Source organism: Macrobrachium nipponense, chromosome 1 (assembly GCF_015104395.2).
Source record: "Macrobrachium nipponense isolate FS-2020 chromosome 1, ASM1510439v2, whole genome shotgun sequence".
Classification (NCBI taxonomy): domain Eukaryota; kingdom Metazoa; phylum Arthropoda; class Malacostraca; order Decapoda; family Palaemonidae; genus Macrobrachium; species Macrobrachium nipponense.
In genome coordinates this window covers 181,154,055-181,171,554 of record NC_087200.1, presented here as the reverse complement: position 1 = coordinate 181,171,554, position 17,500 = coordinate 181,154,055, and the positions used below count along the sequence as shown (strand labels likewise).

General features: G+C 37.0%; 1 protein-coding gene across 1 annotated transcript in view; it reads right to left on the bottom strand.

Annotated features, from left to right (window-relative positions):
- Positions 1 to 8,976, bottom strand: part of LOC135219888 (uncharacterized) — a 327,822-nt gene extending 318,846 nt beyond the window's left edge. Inside the window, exon 1 of the mRNA XM_064257040.1 lies at positions 8,631 to 8,976. The gene's annotated coding sequence lies outside the window, so the exon portion shown is untranslated. The remainder of the gene's footprint in view (positions 1 to 8,630) is intronic.
- Positions 8,977 to 17,500: the final 8,524 nt, after the last annotated feature.

The window sequence follows — 17,500 nt, the reverse complement described above, 5'->3', positions numbered from 1 at the left end:
GGAAACATATGACAATACACAAAGCACTACACCCAAGAGCAAATACGGACAGACTATACATAACACGAAAGGAAGGAGGGAAGGGACTACTAAGCATAGAAGACTGCGTCAACATTGAGAACAGAGCACTGGGGCAAATATGAAGACCAGTGAAGACAAGTGGCTCAAGAGTGCATGGGAAGGAGGACTGATAAAAGTAGACGAAGACCCACAAATATACAGAGGCAGGAGAATGACAGACAGAACAGAGGAATGGCATAACAAACCAATGCACGGACAATACATGAGACAGACTAAAGAACTAGCCAGCGATGACACGTGGCAATGGCTACTGATGGGAGAGCTCAAGAAGGAAACTGAAGGAATGATAACAGCGGCACAAGATCAGGCCCTAAGAAACCAGATATGTCCAAAGAACGATAGATGGAAATAACATCTCTCCCATATGTAGGAAGTGTAACACGAAAAATGAAACCATAAACCACATAGCAAGCGAATGTCCGGCACTTGCACAGAACCAGTACAATAAGAGGCATGATTCAGTAGCAAAAGCCCTCCCTCCACTGGAGCCTGTGCAAGAAACACCAGCTACCTTGCAGTAGTAAGTGGTACGAACACCAACCTAAAGGAGAGATAGAAAACGATCAGGCAAAGATCCTCTGGGACTATGGTATCAGAACAGATAGGGTGATACGTGCAAATAGACCAGACGTGACGCTGATTGACAAAATCAAGAAGAAAGTATCACTCATTGATGTCGCAATACCATGGGACACCAGAGTTGAAGAGAAAGAGAGGGAAAAAATGGAAAAGTATCAAGATCTGAAAATAGAAATAAGAAGAATGTGGGATATGCCAGTGGAAATTGTACCCATAATCATAGAAACACTAGGCACGATCTCGAGATCCCTGAAAAGGAATCTGGAAAAGCTAGAGGCTGAAGTAGCTCCAGGACTCATGCAGAAGTGTGAGATCCTAGAAACGGCGCACATAGTAAGAAAAGTGATGGACTCCTAAGGAGGCAGGATGTAACCCGGAACCCCACACTATAAATACAACCAGTCGAATTAGAGGACTGTGATAGAGCAAAAAAAAAAATATAATAATAATAATAATAATGAGAAGAAGAAGAAGAAGAATTTTCTGATATGGTTTGCAACAAAGTGTTATACACTGCAGTTACCTGAATGTTCTAGTAATAAATATAATAATTATAATAACTGCGGCGGAAGAACAAAGCTTATAATTTCATCGCACGAGAACCTGAATCATTATTCGAAACTCCAACATATTTCTGCTTAAACTGTGACCTTAAGTTACTCGGCAAATCTGCGCAGAACTTTGTACCCGTAATTTTAAAAAACGTGTTATCACGGTACATATCTTTTTTCTAACATTTTTTCTAACATCGACATACCTCGATCTGTATCTTCCTCATGGTGTGGATTATCGTGAGATTGGAAAATTAAACAAATTTATTTTTTAAGTTTTCGTTAGGGTAAATGGAATAGAAAATTTAGACTAATTTATATACGAATTTATTTGATTATGTACTGATTTTCAATTTACAGAATATAAAGATTTACGTCGTAACTGGATTGGAATATAAAATTTAAGCAAAAGGCCAAGCGCTGGGACCTATGAGGTCATTCAGCAGTGAAAGGGAAAACTGAGAGTAAAGGTTTGAAAGCTTAACAGGAGTTAAACCTCGTAATTGCATCATGAAATGATAGTTAGGAGAGGGTGGAAGGTAAGACAAAATGGAGAATATGGACGGAAGTACAGTAAAGGGAAATTGGCAGTTAGAAGGTTTGAAAGGTGTAACAGGAGTTAAACCTCACAGTTGCACTATGAAACAATCGTTAGGAGAGGGTGGAAAGTACGATGGAAGAAAAAGAATTTGAACGGAGGTACAGTAAAAGGAATGAAAGGGGTTTCAGCTAGGTACCTTAAGGGACGCTGCAAAGAACCTCGAGTAATGCCTACAGTATACAGAGTGAGGTGCACTGGCGGCACTCACCCTTTACGGTGACGCGTGCGTTATATCACGGGAGCCATGATACAGGAAAGTTCTGACTGGCAACATTCCTCAGTGATATTGTGGAGAACAGTCTTGAGTCGACTTCTCACATAAAAAAAAAAATAAATAATAAATAAGTAAAAAAAAGGGGCTGTGTTTATTCGAAGATAAATTTGAATCTCACATGATAATGGCTACCTTTGTAAACGGATACTAATTCCTTGTAACTCCGATTATGAGGATTATACGGCTAAATACAGGTATGAGGTTTCAGATGCGACTGGCGAAGCGAGAAGCTGATTTAAGCGTCCAGTTTTCTGGCAATTAAGCTTTACTTATTCATTGTTTGATCTGGTTTCGGAGTAATCTAGTAGTACAGTGTGCCATGAAAGGATGCCGACAGACAGACAGCGCAAAGGAGTTACGAGCTTAATCTTGGCATTGCAAAAGCGCATTGCAAGGACAATTTTTCTATGCAATGGCTTTCAGTGACATAATAAGATCACATCTGTTCCCGACATCTGTGTTTAAATTATGATAAAAAAGATGTTATGTTCTAAGATAAGTAACCGGGAAAGAAGTGGCCACGTTTTATAGACTGATATACAGTCAAACGTGCACACACACACAATAATATATATATATATATATATATATATATATATATAATATATATATATATATATATATATATGTCGACTTCCCTCCACTTCTCCGTCAGAAGCGATATGGAGAAATCGTAATATTTCATCCCAGTCGACATAGTACCATAAATGCAGACGCGAAGAGAGAGAGAGAGAGAGAGAGAGAGAGAGAGAGAGAGAGGAGAGAGAGAGAGAGAGAGAGACCTCTACCAGATATAGCCGGTGCGACGCATGCGCCGTATTACAAGGTTGTCTGGTGAGAGGTCAAACATGCACGGCAAATGAGTGAGAACTAGATTTACATAGCAATTTAGCAAAATAAAAGATACGTTTCACTGTGTATCACAAGACCTGTTCTTTCATCTAAGTCAGTCCAAGCATGGTTTTGGAGGTACTAGTTTCAATATCTATATATATATATATATATATATATATATATATATATATATATATATATATATATACTTCTAGGGCACAATTTTTCACGGATACAACATTCATTGAATAGAATGGCTTTCTCACTGTTAACCACAGAGACCCAATGTGCTGTTCAACAACAAGTGGAAAAAGAAATAGAAAAGCATTCGAAAATAGTCAGTGCAAGGCATAGCAAAAAGCTTCTGATATTAAACGGTGGACCAGTGAGAAACGAAGAGAAAAAAGCCGGGTATATTAACCTATCTGGAATAGAGTTGAGTGAACACCAAAAGCAGTTACTAAATCTAGGCCTGAACTGCCATTACATACGAAAACCACACCCTGAATCCAAGAGGATTAATACAGAAGTATTCATCGATAAACTACTGCGACTGAAAGAAGAACGCAAAATCGAACTTAAACAAGAGTGCATCGCTGAATTACTGGGTGAGGCCAATAGAACACATGGTAACTACTTTAGTCGCATAGTCAGTCCACAGTTAAAAAAAGCAGCAAAAGAACTGAGAGAAAACGAAACCATAATAATACGCAAAGGAGATAAAACTGCAGTGTACGTCATAATGAATAGAGATGAATACGACACCAAAATGGATAATATACTAAGTGATAATAATAAGTTTCAGCCACTTAAAAAAGACCCAACAAATGACCTCAAAAAGAAAATGATGAGACTAACAGAAAAAGCAAACAAAGAGCAGAGAACAGTAAGCTTTCCAAAAATCATCGGAGACTTTGCACCCGGATACTGCTACGGCACAGTCAAGATTCACAAACAGGGAAACCCGCTACGGCCCATTATATCCCAAATGACATCCCCCATGTATAAAGTGGCTAAGAAATTGAACGAAAATTATAACGCCGTACATTCCCTCAACGTTCTCGCTAAAATCATCGACGGAATTCATCGACCTACTGCAAGACACCGCACCCGACGAAGACATAGCATCCCTGGACGTTGAAAGTTTATTTACTAACGTACAAATCATCATGGACAAGATATACCGCTCTGAGCAACCACCATTACCGATCCCCGAAAAAATCTTAAAAGAGATGCTGGAAGCATGTACAAAGGAAGCCCCATTCCTCTCACATAGGGGCGAAATATATCGACAAAAGGACGGCGTGGCAATGGGTTCCCCCCTCGGGGTTCTTTTCGCAAACGCATACATGGCACACACAGAAGAGGTCACATTTGAAGAACACCCAAACCCAGAATCTATGGAGATATATTGATGATATCTTCATCACAACAAAGGGCGACAATGACATAGAAGAATTAGTAAATAAACTCCAAGCAAATTCTACATTAAATAAATTTTACGGTAGAAAGTAAAGTGATGAGAAGATGCTCCCTTTCTTGGACGTACTTGTGACCCAAAAGAACAACAAATACAATACCACCGTATACACTAAAAAGACAGACGCTGGAAGATGCTTAAATGCTAGAGGAGAATGCCCTGATGCATATAAACCATCTGTGGTAAATGCATACATAAAACGCGCCATAACACACTGTTCCACGTGGAAAGCGACTAACGAAGAAATCAACAGAGTTCAACAGCTGCTCACAAATAACGGATATCCAGATGACATGATCCAGCAAGTTGTCAAAAAGAGATTAGAGGCTTTCCATAATCCGACCCCGAGGAACAACACACAAGACAAAGACAAAGAAATAGTGATATACCATCAGATACCATACAACAAACACCACGAAGATGAAAGGAAAGCCATCCTTGGTATACTGCGAAGAGGAACCACCCCCTAGCGCCATATAACAAAATAACAGCAAGGATTTACTGCAAACCAAACCTTACGGCCTCTTTGGTAATGAAAAATAGTACGGCCCCATCGACGGAGAAAGAGGTTAAATCTGATATAGTATACAAGTTTGTCTGTGCTGACGAGCAATGTCAGTCCCCCCAAAAATGCTATATCGGACACACAACCACCACACTCAAACGTCGCATGCAGGCCCACAGAAACCAAGGAGCCATTCATCAGCACTTTGTGGATACCCACAATAAAAAACCATCATTACAAGAACTTCTCACAAACACCAAAATAATACACATGGAAGGCAACTACAATCGTTTATTGATATCAGAAGCAGTCAGCATCGCAATGCAACGTCCCAGCCTTAACATCCAACGTGAGGCAGACCGTTCCTTGCCCTCGTGTAGGAGGCAGTCCTTCAACCGCGTGGAACAAAACCCCCACACGCGGACAGGAGCGCACACTGACTTTCAGTGAATTAAACATATATGTAATTAATATATTTATGTATAATGTGTATATAATAACTTACTTTCAACTTTTTTTTCTTTTTTTATATAATTTCTGTTGTTAACATATTTATTTATTTGTCTTATTTTATGTTTCACTATAGTCTTTTGTAAATACTTAAAACTAGGTATCTGGCAATTGTACTACCTTTCCGTCCTCATGACGTCACAAAACGCATGTAGGCTCATATTTGTATCTTACGGGCTGCTCTGTGAGCAAGAGCCCGTGCTGACACAAGGTCAGCTAAATCAAAAACAACAACATATTTGTATCAGTACGCTTGAAAACGTCAATACGTATAGGTTGACGAAACAGCTGTCGCGTGTAAAAATACTGGAGTAAATGGAAGAACCCCATTATGTGTCCATTAGTAACCTGAACAATGAAGTAAAGAAAATAATTAGAAAATATGAAGCAATTTCAAAAAAGCTGGTTAACAGTGAGAAAGCCATTCTATTCAATGAATATATATATATATATATATATATACATAATAATATACATATATATATATATATATATATTATATATATATATATATATATATATATATATATATATATATATATATATATATATCGGCAATAAATCCTATGTACGCTGAGACATGCCTTTACCTCTCCGCCTTGTGATATTTGTAGGTCTTGAGCCCCCTTACTAGTCCCCTCTCTCTCTCTCTCCCTCTCTCTCTCTCTCTCTCTCTCTCTCTCTACATACATACATACACACACACACACACACACACATATATATATATATATATCTTTCTTTACATATACTAAGCCACTGATATCGCTTAATATCTAATTCACTAAACACTGACAATTAACAGTATACACTCAAGGTGAATTATAACTGACAAAAGACACCTGCCCTGGCTAGGATTCTACCTGGGCCTTTACCAAGATACAATGATAACCAGTCGGTAGTATTCGATAAATAATAATAAAGAGAGAGAGAGAGAGAGAGAGAGAGAGAGAGAGAGAGAGAGAGAGAGACGCCTTTTATTCCTTCGTGTTGCTCTCGGTAAACAACCTCAATAATGCCAATAGTGAAGAAGGTTTAACGATCTCAACAAAAACCTCACCGTACTTCGTGTAAAAACTGGTCATTTTTCTCCTCTCTCTCTTTTTCCGCCCTTGCAAAGAGGCTACGATAATTTCAGTGACTACATACTCATGCATCAGCGTTTACATGAGAAGTACTTGTGCGGTGGCGTTGGTAAGCAACTCAGTTGAAATCACCCTTACTTTATTTTTCTCAATGCCAATAGAACACGCTCACAAAATACAAGTCTACAAGACCAACAAGTTATAAATTCGTACGTTTATTGCGCTCTGCTTACATATGCTTAAAAAAATAAGCGCTCTTGGGTCACACTGAGTGGCTCTAGTGCATATTTTCGTCAATATCCTTTAAATATATTAAATTCCAGAGCTAACGTAAAGGCTAAATCAGAATCACTCATTAGGTCACGTGACCCGTTCAACCCGTTGTTGCTTGTGGAGGCGTTGTTTATGGTACATACTACTTTGTAAATTACTTTCTGGTACAATGAGAGAAACGGTTATATATTTTTCGTCTGCTCTAGTTAATTGTAATTTACTGGATCAGAAAACAGCACAGTCATTTAAAGAACTGCAATATCATTGTTTACCTCACATATGTTTAATGTCGAAGTAGAAGTGAAGTCCAAATGAAAAGAGTACTTTATATATATATATATATATATATAATATATATATATATATATATTGTTTATGAACCTCTGATGGGTTAATCAGGTTCTTTAAAAAATAAGTATAAAAAAATAAATGAAAAAAAATTTATCAGGACTGAAAATCTGGCAGCAATTGAGACAGTCAAAGGAGGACGAAACAAGTAATACGAAACAGAGACCTTAAGACTAATTATATATAAAATGTACAATTGTTTGAATTAAATATTTACATAAAGGCACCAGTGGCAAAGCAAAAACCATTAAGCAAAAATAACCACATTTAATCTGAATATTATCAGAAAAGGCAAATATCAAAAAGGCAAATCAAAAAGCAAATATCGAACAATCAGTATAACGATCATTAACAAAATGAATGAGTCAGTACATCAAATAACCAAAAATAAAAGTTTCATGTAAGTATGGGGAAAAATAGTTACTTTACATACAGGATCTGTATAATGTAATCACAATTAATACAGTAACCTTAATACGAGCAGTTAGCAAATAGTTAGCAAGAAAACATACGGTTACAACTATAGAAACAAATTAATAATGGACCATAAAAATCAAAAGCAGGGTTAACAAATTATGCCATAAATACACAGTTTCAATTTCATAATTACCTTAAGCATTAATATCAAAACACTGGGGAAAACCTAAGGCACTAAAGCCTTATGCATTAAATGCTACAGGACACTCAACACCCAGGAAACCGTGGCAACTTGCAGAGATAACACCCGAGGACCCACTAAGAATACCTCCTGAAGAAATTCACCCAGCCGAAGCTGTACACACAACACAGACGAAGCTGCCCTTCAGGAGAACACAGACGAAGCGGTACACACAACGCAGACGAAACTGCCCTTCATGAGAACAGACGAAGCTGCAACTCTGAAGCCGTGCTCCTCAACACAACGCAGACGAAGCTGCTAACCCAGACAAAACTGGCTCTGCCGAACATCTTTATGCTCATCCTTGAGCCTGCAGGTCCCGAGTCTTAACCAAATAGCCATTAAGGACTCCAACCGTGACTGCAAGGAAACCCCATGCTGCTTACAACCTGCTCAGGTCTCTGTACCTTACTGACTGAAGCAGTCAGACACGGGCTGTCGGACGTTACCTTACCTCCACCTCTTCTACTAATAAACAAGAGGTGAAACGACCCTCACGAGGAAACAACCCGAAACAACCGTTTCGATCGTCCGAGACAAAAAAACAATACAAGAGGTGCTTAACACCCTTACAATATATATACTAAATAGTTTCGGTACATACAAAAACTAAAGTGAAATACATTGATATATCCTAACCTAACCTCACTAGGCCTAACTTATGGAGCCAGGTCCTCCCTGACGGAGAAACTTCGCCGCCTTAAGTGCTCTAGGACGATGTAAATCAAATACTGAAATAAAATAACATTCTCTACATTATCCTATCTTAGTCAACCACGTCACTTCGAAAATATTAGCTAAACCAACTGTTATATAAAACTAGCTACTAGGCCTAGGCCTATTAGCCTTACCTTACTCAGGATCATACTCTTCCAGTTGTAGTGTCATCCGCTTTACACTGTCGTCCAGCATCGTTCTTAGACTGGATTACGTGGCTTTCTATTTAAAATTTCTGATTTACTGTAGAAATTTAGGTCTGAATGGTGCGAAACACTAATAACAAAGGATAAACACTCTTTAGCCCTCGAAGAATATTACTGACCGTTACTAAAAATGTGCACATTTAAACCGTCGACACAATTATTACACCACAGTCAATCTTGGTTGTTTTCAGAAGTTGCGCCGTTCGTTTCTGAACTGCAATAACTGGAAACAATGCGTAATTTTACAGAAATTACAGTTTCTAAATGCAGAGAGAGCGTAACTGGATGATTTGTAAACAATAGCAGAGAGATTACGGCTGTATTATATTACCCATAATTCCTTACCCACAATGCAACACTATAAACAAATTCATATACGTGTTTGTGTGTGCATGAATGTCTTTTGTTGTAGTTTAAGACGTCTATGAAGTTAAAGACCTTGTTAACTATATTATATATATATATATATATATATATATATATATATATATATATACGTATATATATATATAGGCTATTTATAGAGAGAGGGAGGGAGATTAAATTTCAAGACTACAGACATTGACGAGAATACATGAGCATCCAGTTAGACGTAAAGTATAATCAAATCTAAAATGTATAAGTCCCTCTATTTCTAAAGGTGGATTCTGAAATCGTGTTGCAAACCCGCAAATTAATTTCAATCACTTAACAGCAAAAGTAGTTTGGCAGAACCTTGGCCTATGTGGCCCGCAAGTTTTTGTAAGTTAGCCGCCATACCTGGACTTTAGTCATGGATGACACAGATGAAGAAAAATACGGAAACGGTAATAGTAGGAGAATAAAGAAAAACTAAGGAACAGATGACCAGAAATCCTTGATAACTGGAATAAGGTGAAGCAGGAGAGAGACAACAACGTAAAAGGGGAAGATATTAAGAGATGTTGATGAATGGGATATATATCAAAACGAAATGTAACAGAAAATGAGAGGCTGTCGCCGAGTCCTTGTTCCTTCCTCCAGACTTGGCAACGCTGCGCAAAGAAAGACAAGGCATGACGTATAACGTAACTCAAATCTCTTGATTTCCCATTGGCGTCTTAATCTAGCTACTGGTCGTCGTCGTCTTAGATTCAGCCAGGCTTATAGATAGCTTAATCTATAAGTCTAAACCAACATTTGAACTAGGGCGTGGAAAAAGACATTACCAATAGTATATCCTATTTCTCTCCTCTATTTACTTAGAAGAATATGAATTTTCATATGCAAAAGATTAGCTATCTATACCTATCTGTAAGTCAAATAATGTAAGTTTCGTTTGAAAACGAAAACCTAGACCTATCTGTAAGTAGAATAATATAAGTTTCATAAGTAAGGATTTCTAGACTTATCTGTAAGCTGAACCATATAAATTTCATATGAAAAAGAATATCTAGGCCTATCTGTAAGTAGAATAGTATAAGTTTCATATAAAAAAGCATATCTAGACTATTCTGTAAGTTGAATTATATGTTTCATTTGAAAACGAATATCTAGGCCTATCTGTCACTGGGATAACAAGTTTCAAATGAAAATGAATATCTAGACCTATCTGTATGTAGGATAATATAAGTTTCATAAGTAAGGATTTCTAGACTTATATGTAAGTTGAACCGTATAAATTTCATATGAAAAAGAATATCTAGACTTATCGTAAGTAGAATAGCATAGGTTTTATATAAAAAAGCATATCTAGACTTACCTGTTAGTAAAATAATTTTAAATGAATGTTTAGGCTTATCTGTCATTGTGATAATAAGTTTCAAATGAAAACGAATCTTTAGACCTATTTGTATGTAGAATAATATAAGTTTCACATATTAGGATTTCTAGACCTATAAATAGGAAACTCTTCACACCATTTGCGTTTGCTGATAACGGCATTATTGCCTCACCATCAAGAGAGAATATATTTTTTTTAAACAGTTGTGCGATTCTTAATAACAACCATTACTACTAACAAAAGTATGAACGGGAACTGAAATAGAATTCAATACATTTAAGTCGAAAGTATGAGAATTATAGAGATAAGGTGGCCAAAAGTGACCGCCGACAAAATTGGCGGGTTACTGTGGGCCACCTTCAATATAACAAACCATTTTTAAGCCAAATGTCAACCAGACATGTTAACATTTAGCGCAAAAAGACGTGGCGGAAGGGCTGCGTATGTCTAATCATTAGCGTGTCCAAGCACGAGATATACGACGCATCATATGGTCTAGTTTAATTTGCTTTGTTCTTTATATGTGTACACACACACACACACACACACACACACACACACACACATATATATATATATATATATATATATATATATATATATATATAAATCCATAAATAAAGGTACGTATAAGCCAAGAAAGAAAAATAAACAACGGAGTTTCAGCAAGATCTTTCGACGTTCAACGTCCTTTACTCAGTAGATAAACTGACTTACATGATGAATTGACAGTACAGGAAAGCTCGTATAACTGACAGATAGGGATTATAAGGAGATTAGTACCTAGAATCTGGCACACCTGGAGAGAGAGTAACCTTTCCAAACAAGCATAAACATGCGTACAATTTAAAAAACAAAAAGATTAAGTCAATCTGCTCAGACACAAGGACAAGACAATTAAAGGATAATATAGGGTGACAGCTATTCAGAACTTTGGTAAACAAAAACTTATTCACAATACATATTAAACATACATATACAACGAAGATATCTCTTAAGGCAACTAATTTGTATTCAAGTCTTTAATTATATCTTTGAGGTCATTCTTATACCATTATATATATATATATATATATATATATATATATATATATATATATATATATATATATATATATACAAATATATAAACACGAGTAGTCTAAGCATACATAATTCAAAGTTCAAAGGCACAAATGTATGATGTGACGTAAATTTCTCAAACACTCAGACAACATTTCACAAATAGTGTCCACCATCAGATATCTCCGTAATACTGCGTGTTCCATTCTAATCGTGATATTTACAGTAATCTAGATAAGGACTGGCATTCGACCAGAGTACTACTGCTACAATGTGAGATTCACAACATCAAAGGAGTTTCGTTATTTTTTTTTCTTATTGTATGACTTCATCAAAATATGTTGTGCAAGAATTTACTCTCAAACAGCCTGCTGGTTAACTGTGTCATCTGCCCACTGTGAAGCCTTGACACCCAACCGCAAGGAATGAGTTTATGGTAAAATCGACCTACGTGCCTGATCGGGGTAAGCTATTGAGAGCACCCTCCCAAGAGTCGTAAGTATATCATCCGATTTATTGCCTCTGGAATACATTTATTGCTGACTGAGCTGTCTAAATTGAAAAGACTATAGGAGAGATTAATGTCTGTAAAGCAAACAATAGCAGACGACGCTCTCACCTAATTTAACTTTATCGAGTGTTTTGTGCACACTGTACATGTATGGCAGGGTAAGGTCTCTTTCTTGCTTATTACATTGTATATGTACTCTCGTGTAGTGCTGAATTAGTTTCTCAAAATGTGAAAAAATACCATCAAAGTTGCTCATGTAAGTTTTTCAGTCTTAATTTCACTGAGAGAGAGAGAGAGAGAGAGAGAGAGAGAGAGAGAGAGAGAGAGAGAGAGAGAGAGAGAGAGAGAGAACATTCCAAGGCAACAATAAACATTTAGGTATACTTAAATATTATTTTGCTTTCCATAAAGGTCTAGAATCCAGTAATTTCAAACAACTTTCACACGAGAGGCAAGCTGTCTCTGTCACTGCACCTTGATAGTGGGAGGATCTGAAATTCATTGGTAGTACCATGGAATATAAACATGTAACATGTTTATAGTTCCACGGGGATTGCTTTATCTCGATCCATTTTCTGTGAATCAAAACTGTTGCTCATGTGAAGTCTATCGTTTCTTTTTACTCTTAAAACATGGAATTATAATTATATATACATTCATTGTCAGTATATGGCTTAGAATAAATAATTATATAGGTATGTGGTGGAGTAATAAAGTATTAAATTTTCTAAGAGGTGAAATCACGTGAATTTTGAGCAGTCTTCCTAAACGATGTCAACGAAAATATGTAAATCTGAATATTTTAATAGAAAAAATGCTTTTATGCTCTAATATTTTGCGTATGGTTATATTATTTCGTAAAGATCAACTTCCAACTGGAAGATAGGACGAATTAGATACGTATGGGTGAAAACCTCTGTCCATGTGTTGGTAGTGGCGGGAAAATATTTTTTTTTTAACTTTTATTAGAAAAATATTACATGTCATTTACATAAGTAAGGTATTATAAAATATTACAAAATGTACACCTACGATATTTACAAATTAGTGGATTTTATTTTTTATTATTAACTAGACTTTAAAACTTTTTTTTCTTAACACTAGATATTAATTGTGATATTACTTACAAAATTAATACTGGCTATTTAAAAACAGTAATTAATGTACTCTATTGTGAAAATATTTTTTATTCTTTCTTTGTAATTGTTCTTTAATAGCCACCTATCATAAAAAAATTTGCTTTTAATAAAGGCATCTGTTTCCTCTTTTGTGTAATGTTTCTTTTTACTAACCCAAACAGCATATAAATACCCTACAATTAATACAGTGGCACTATTAAGATCCTTTTTAGTCCTATAATTGAAACTAAACATTAATGTTTTCAAAAAATATTGGAACGTCGATCTCAGCAGTCGCCAGCGGCCAGTCAGCATGGTGGCATAGACGGGCTAATGTGTGGGTCTTTTGAGCTTAGTAATAATATGACTCATTTACTGAGCAAGTGCTTTACCTTATACCTCCTGGGCAAATTAGGCCAGGTTACGAAGTGCTCTGTCCCCAGCTCTCTTTCACCTTAATTCTCTTTAGCCCTTGCATGAGTTGAACAGTGAGTGGCTGCCAGCCACTTATTTCTCCTTTCCTTGTCCCTTTCGCCGGGAATAAATACCAGGATACTAGGCACTAGGCTTCCCTTTCCCCTTACAACAACACACGACTGAACCATTGCTTTTTTATATATTCTATATAGAGGCAATGTCCATTAGTACTATATCGTTCAAATTTCCAGTAAGGCAGCGTGCATTAGCACTGCATTTGATGTTTCCAAGAGCTGGTTAAAGATATGTATTAAAACTGTACTTTACACTAAAATCGACTTGACGAATATTGACTTATTTAACCGGCTTATACAAAACCATCCTCATTTCTTTCGGAAATTATAAAACCATTCTAATACGCATTTCGTTGGGGACACAAGGTCAATCGTCTTGACATTTTCTGTTACGTTTTACAGTTGTATCACAGTTGACTACATTGTAACAGTTACTCGTCTGCGCATCAAGAGCACTAGTGCTAAAAGTGAACCGTTTCTTCCGCGTTTTCACTCACTTAGCAACGGCTTCATAGAATCATATATATAATTTCCCATTCCTTATACGAAAAACTCGAGTCGTGTTGTTGAATAATTCGTTCGGACGAGTTGTCATAATAACAGGCAACAAAATTAGTGTTTTTTTTTTTTTTTCTTATTCCAAGAAAGAGACTTGCTGGATCAGTCTTTCCGGAAAAAAGTTCATCAGTTATTTCGGTATGTAATTTTCCTGATGACATTCAAATGTCGCTGGTTATGGACCTTGTTTCAGAGGGCTGGGGATATTGTTCGTGTCTGGGTAGTTTTGCGTTTCAGGTTCCTCTCTCTCTCTCTCTCTCTCTCTCTCTCTCTGCACGAATGCTCTGACGAGATGAGTGTTTACGCTTCCGTATGCAGATGAGTTATGCACTGTATATATACCTACTAATCATCTAAATAGAGTTACTTGCTTAGTTGAATTGTAATCGTTTTGGTTAGTCTATATATAATATATGTATACATATATATATATATATATATATATATATTATATAATATATATATATATATATATGATATATATATATCAATAGAGGAAAATAAAAAGTTATGAGGGACACCACCATAAGTCCATAACATGTTGAACAAGAGATATGTAATGCAAGTAACGTCTTCATGTGATAACTCTTTATGCTAATAGGTTTTTCATCCTCCTTCATCAGTTCAGTAGCTTTCGCAATTTTCATGAAACTATTTAATTTTTAACGGAGAGGTAAGCAACGATAACGATGATGCCCGAAAGTTAGTTGTAACAGTTCCTCTGTAGTATTTTTATCTTTGTGTAATTAACTATTTTGTATATAGGAACCATAATCTGGGAAGAACAACGAATTGTAAACTCGCGGAATAGATGTCTTCGGTAGAAAACATTAGACCGATATTGATTGCCCTCTCTCTCTCTCTCTCTCTCTCTCTCTCCTCTCTCTCTCTCTCTCTGATAAGTGGCGATAATACCAGTTTCCACAAGCTCCGGTCCTTGTAAAGCATCAAGAGATGAAAGATAAGAAAAAAAAAAAAAAACTTAAAATCAAGATAGGAAAAGTACACCGCTAGACCTACTCACTGACTCGAGTCACTCCAAAGCGGTTCAGTAACGTCTACATTACTAGCGTTGTAACGTTTCAGGAACAAAATAGAGGAAAATAAATATAGGTATATTTCTATAAAACACACTCACACACAAACAAACACCTGCCAGACCGGTACTAATTACGAGAGCTTACGAAGCCCGAACATTTAGCAATTGCCATCAACTTTTTGTGACAGAACGTTGCCATCCGGAAGATGATGTCCATAGACGGCCCCACCTTTTAGAGACGTTTACTGAAAGGTTAACCTATTTTTATAATGGGTGTTTGAAAGCATGCAAGCTGCTCGCTTAGGCGGGAAGCTTAGGAGTTGCTAAGGAAAATAACTTAAAACTAGTTTGGTGTGGGAGTTTGCCGAAACTCACAACTTTTGAGACAAACATCCCTAACGAGTGATTCGATGGACGATTTGGTGTGTGATGAAGTGGCGTCACAGGAGCAACGGTCATCGTCACTTAGTTCTTCATGAGGGACTGAACCCTGTCTGGTTTCTACGTTCTTTAAGTTTTATGCCTTTTAAGTTTTAAGGTGAAGTTTTCCGGGTATAGCTTGTGCTTTTACAACACCTTGAGAACGGCGTATAGCTATCATTGCCAAAACGAATGTTGGACTGAACGCTTGAAACTGACCTGATCTCTTCCTCATTATTCATGATTATCCCGTTACTGCTATGACGTATCATCAGTGAAGTTTACTGTTCACATTTCCATAATAACTTCATTTGCTATGCATTGTTTTCCCCGCAATATTCAACAATCAGCCATTATTCGGACCAAATATTTACTGAGCTGGAATTATCGAGTGACGCTGTAATCACTGTTAGGCCTATACTGTGGTTGCTATTACGTTTATATGTACGTATACAACCCCTCATTTGGAGTCACTTTTGCTACTTTGAGTTAAGTCTGTGTTCCCTATAGTTCCTTGCGCAGCATAGCTTTCTCTCCTGTGGGTAGAAAATCAACTACAACAGTCGTGTCACTGGGTATGAGTACTTGGATTACAAAGCTATCTTTCCTCCAGCAATATTGCTAAAGCCTCTTACTGAAGAATTATCATTGCTGTATTGCCATCGAGTAATTGCTGTTATAATAATAATAATAATAATAATAATAATAATAATAATAATAATAATAATAAGAATAAGAAGAAGAAGAAGAAGAAGAAGATGGATGCCGGGTACCAACTCAAGAAAAGAGGCAACAGAATCAACCATCTGATGTTCATGGACGACATCAAGCTGTATGGTAAGAGCATCAAGGAAATAGATACCCTAATCCAGACTGTAAGGATTGTATCTGGGGACATCAGGATGGAGTTTGGAATAGAAAAATGCGCCTTAGTCAACATACAAAAAGGCAAAGTAACGAGAACTGAAGGGATAAAGCTACCAGATGGGAGCAACATCAAACACATAGATGAGACAGGATACAAATACCTGGGAATAATGGAAGGAGGGGATATAAAACACCAAGAGATGAAGGACACGATCAGGAAAGAATATATGCAGAGACTCAAGGCGATACTCAAGTCAAAACTCAATGGAGGAAATATGATAAAAGCCATAAAAACACATGGGCAGTGCAGTAATAACAGATACAGCGCAGGAATAGTGGAAATGGACGAAGGCAGAACTCCGCAGCATAGATCAGAAAACCAGGAAACATATGACAATACACAAAGCACTACACCCAAGAGCAAATACGGACAGACTATACATAACACGAAAGGAAGGAGGGAGAGGACTACTAAGTATAGAGGACTGCGTCAACACCGAGAACAGAGCACTTGGGCAATATCTGAAAACCAGTGAAGACGAGTGGCTAAAGAGTGCATGGGAAGAAGGACTAATAAGAAAAGTAGACGAAGACCCAGAAATATACAGAGACAGGAGAATGACAGACAGAACAGAGGACTGGCACAACAAACCAATGCACGGACAATACATGAGACAGACTAAAGAACTAGCCAGCGATGACACATGGCAATGGATACAGAGGGGAGAGCTAAAGAAGGAAACTGAAGGAATGATAACAGCGGCACAAGATCAGGCCCTAAGAACCAGATATGTTCAAAGAACGATAGACGGAAATAACATCTCTCCCATATGTAGGAAGTGCAATACGAAATATGAAACCATAAACCACATAGCAAGCGAATGCCCAGCACTTGCACAGAACCAGTACAAAAAGAGGCATGATTCAGTGGCAAAAGCCCTCCACTGGAGCCTGTGCAAGAAACATCAGCTACCTTGCAGTAATAAGTGGT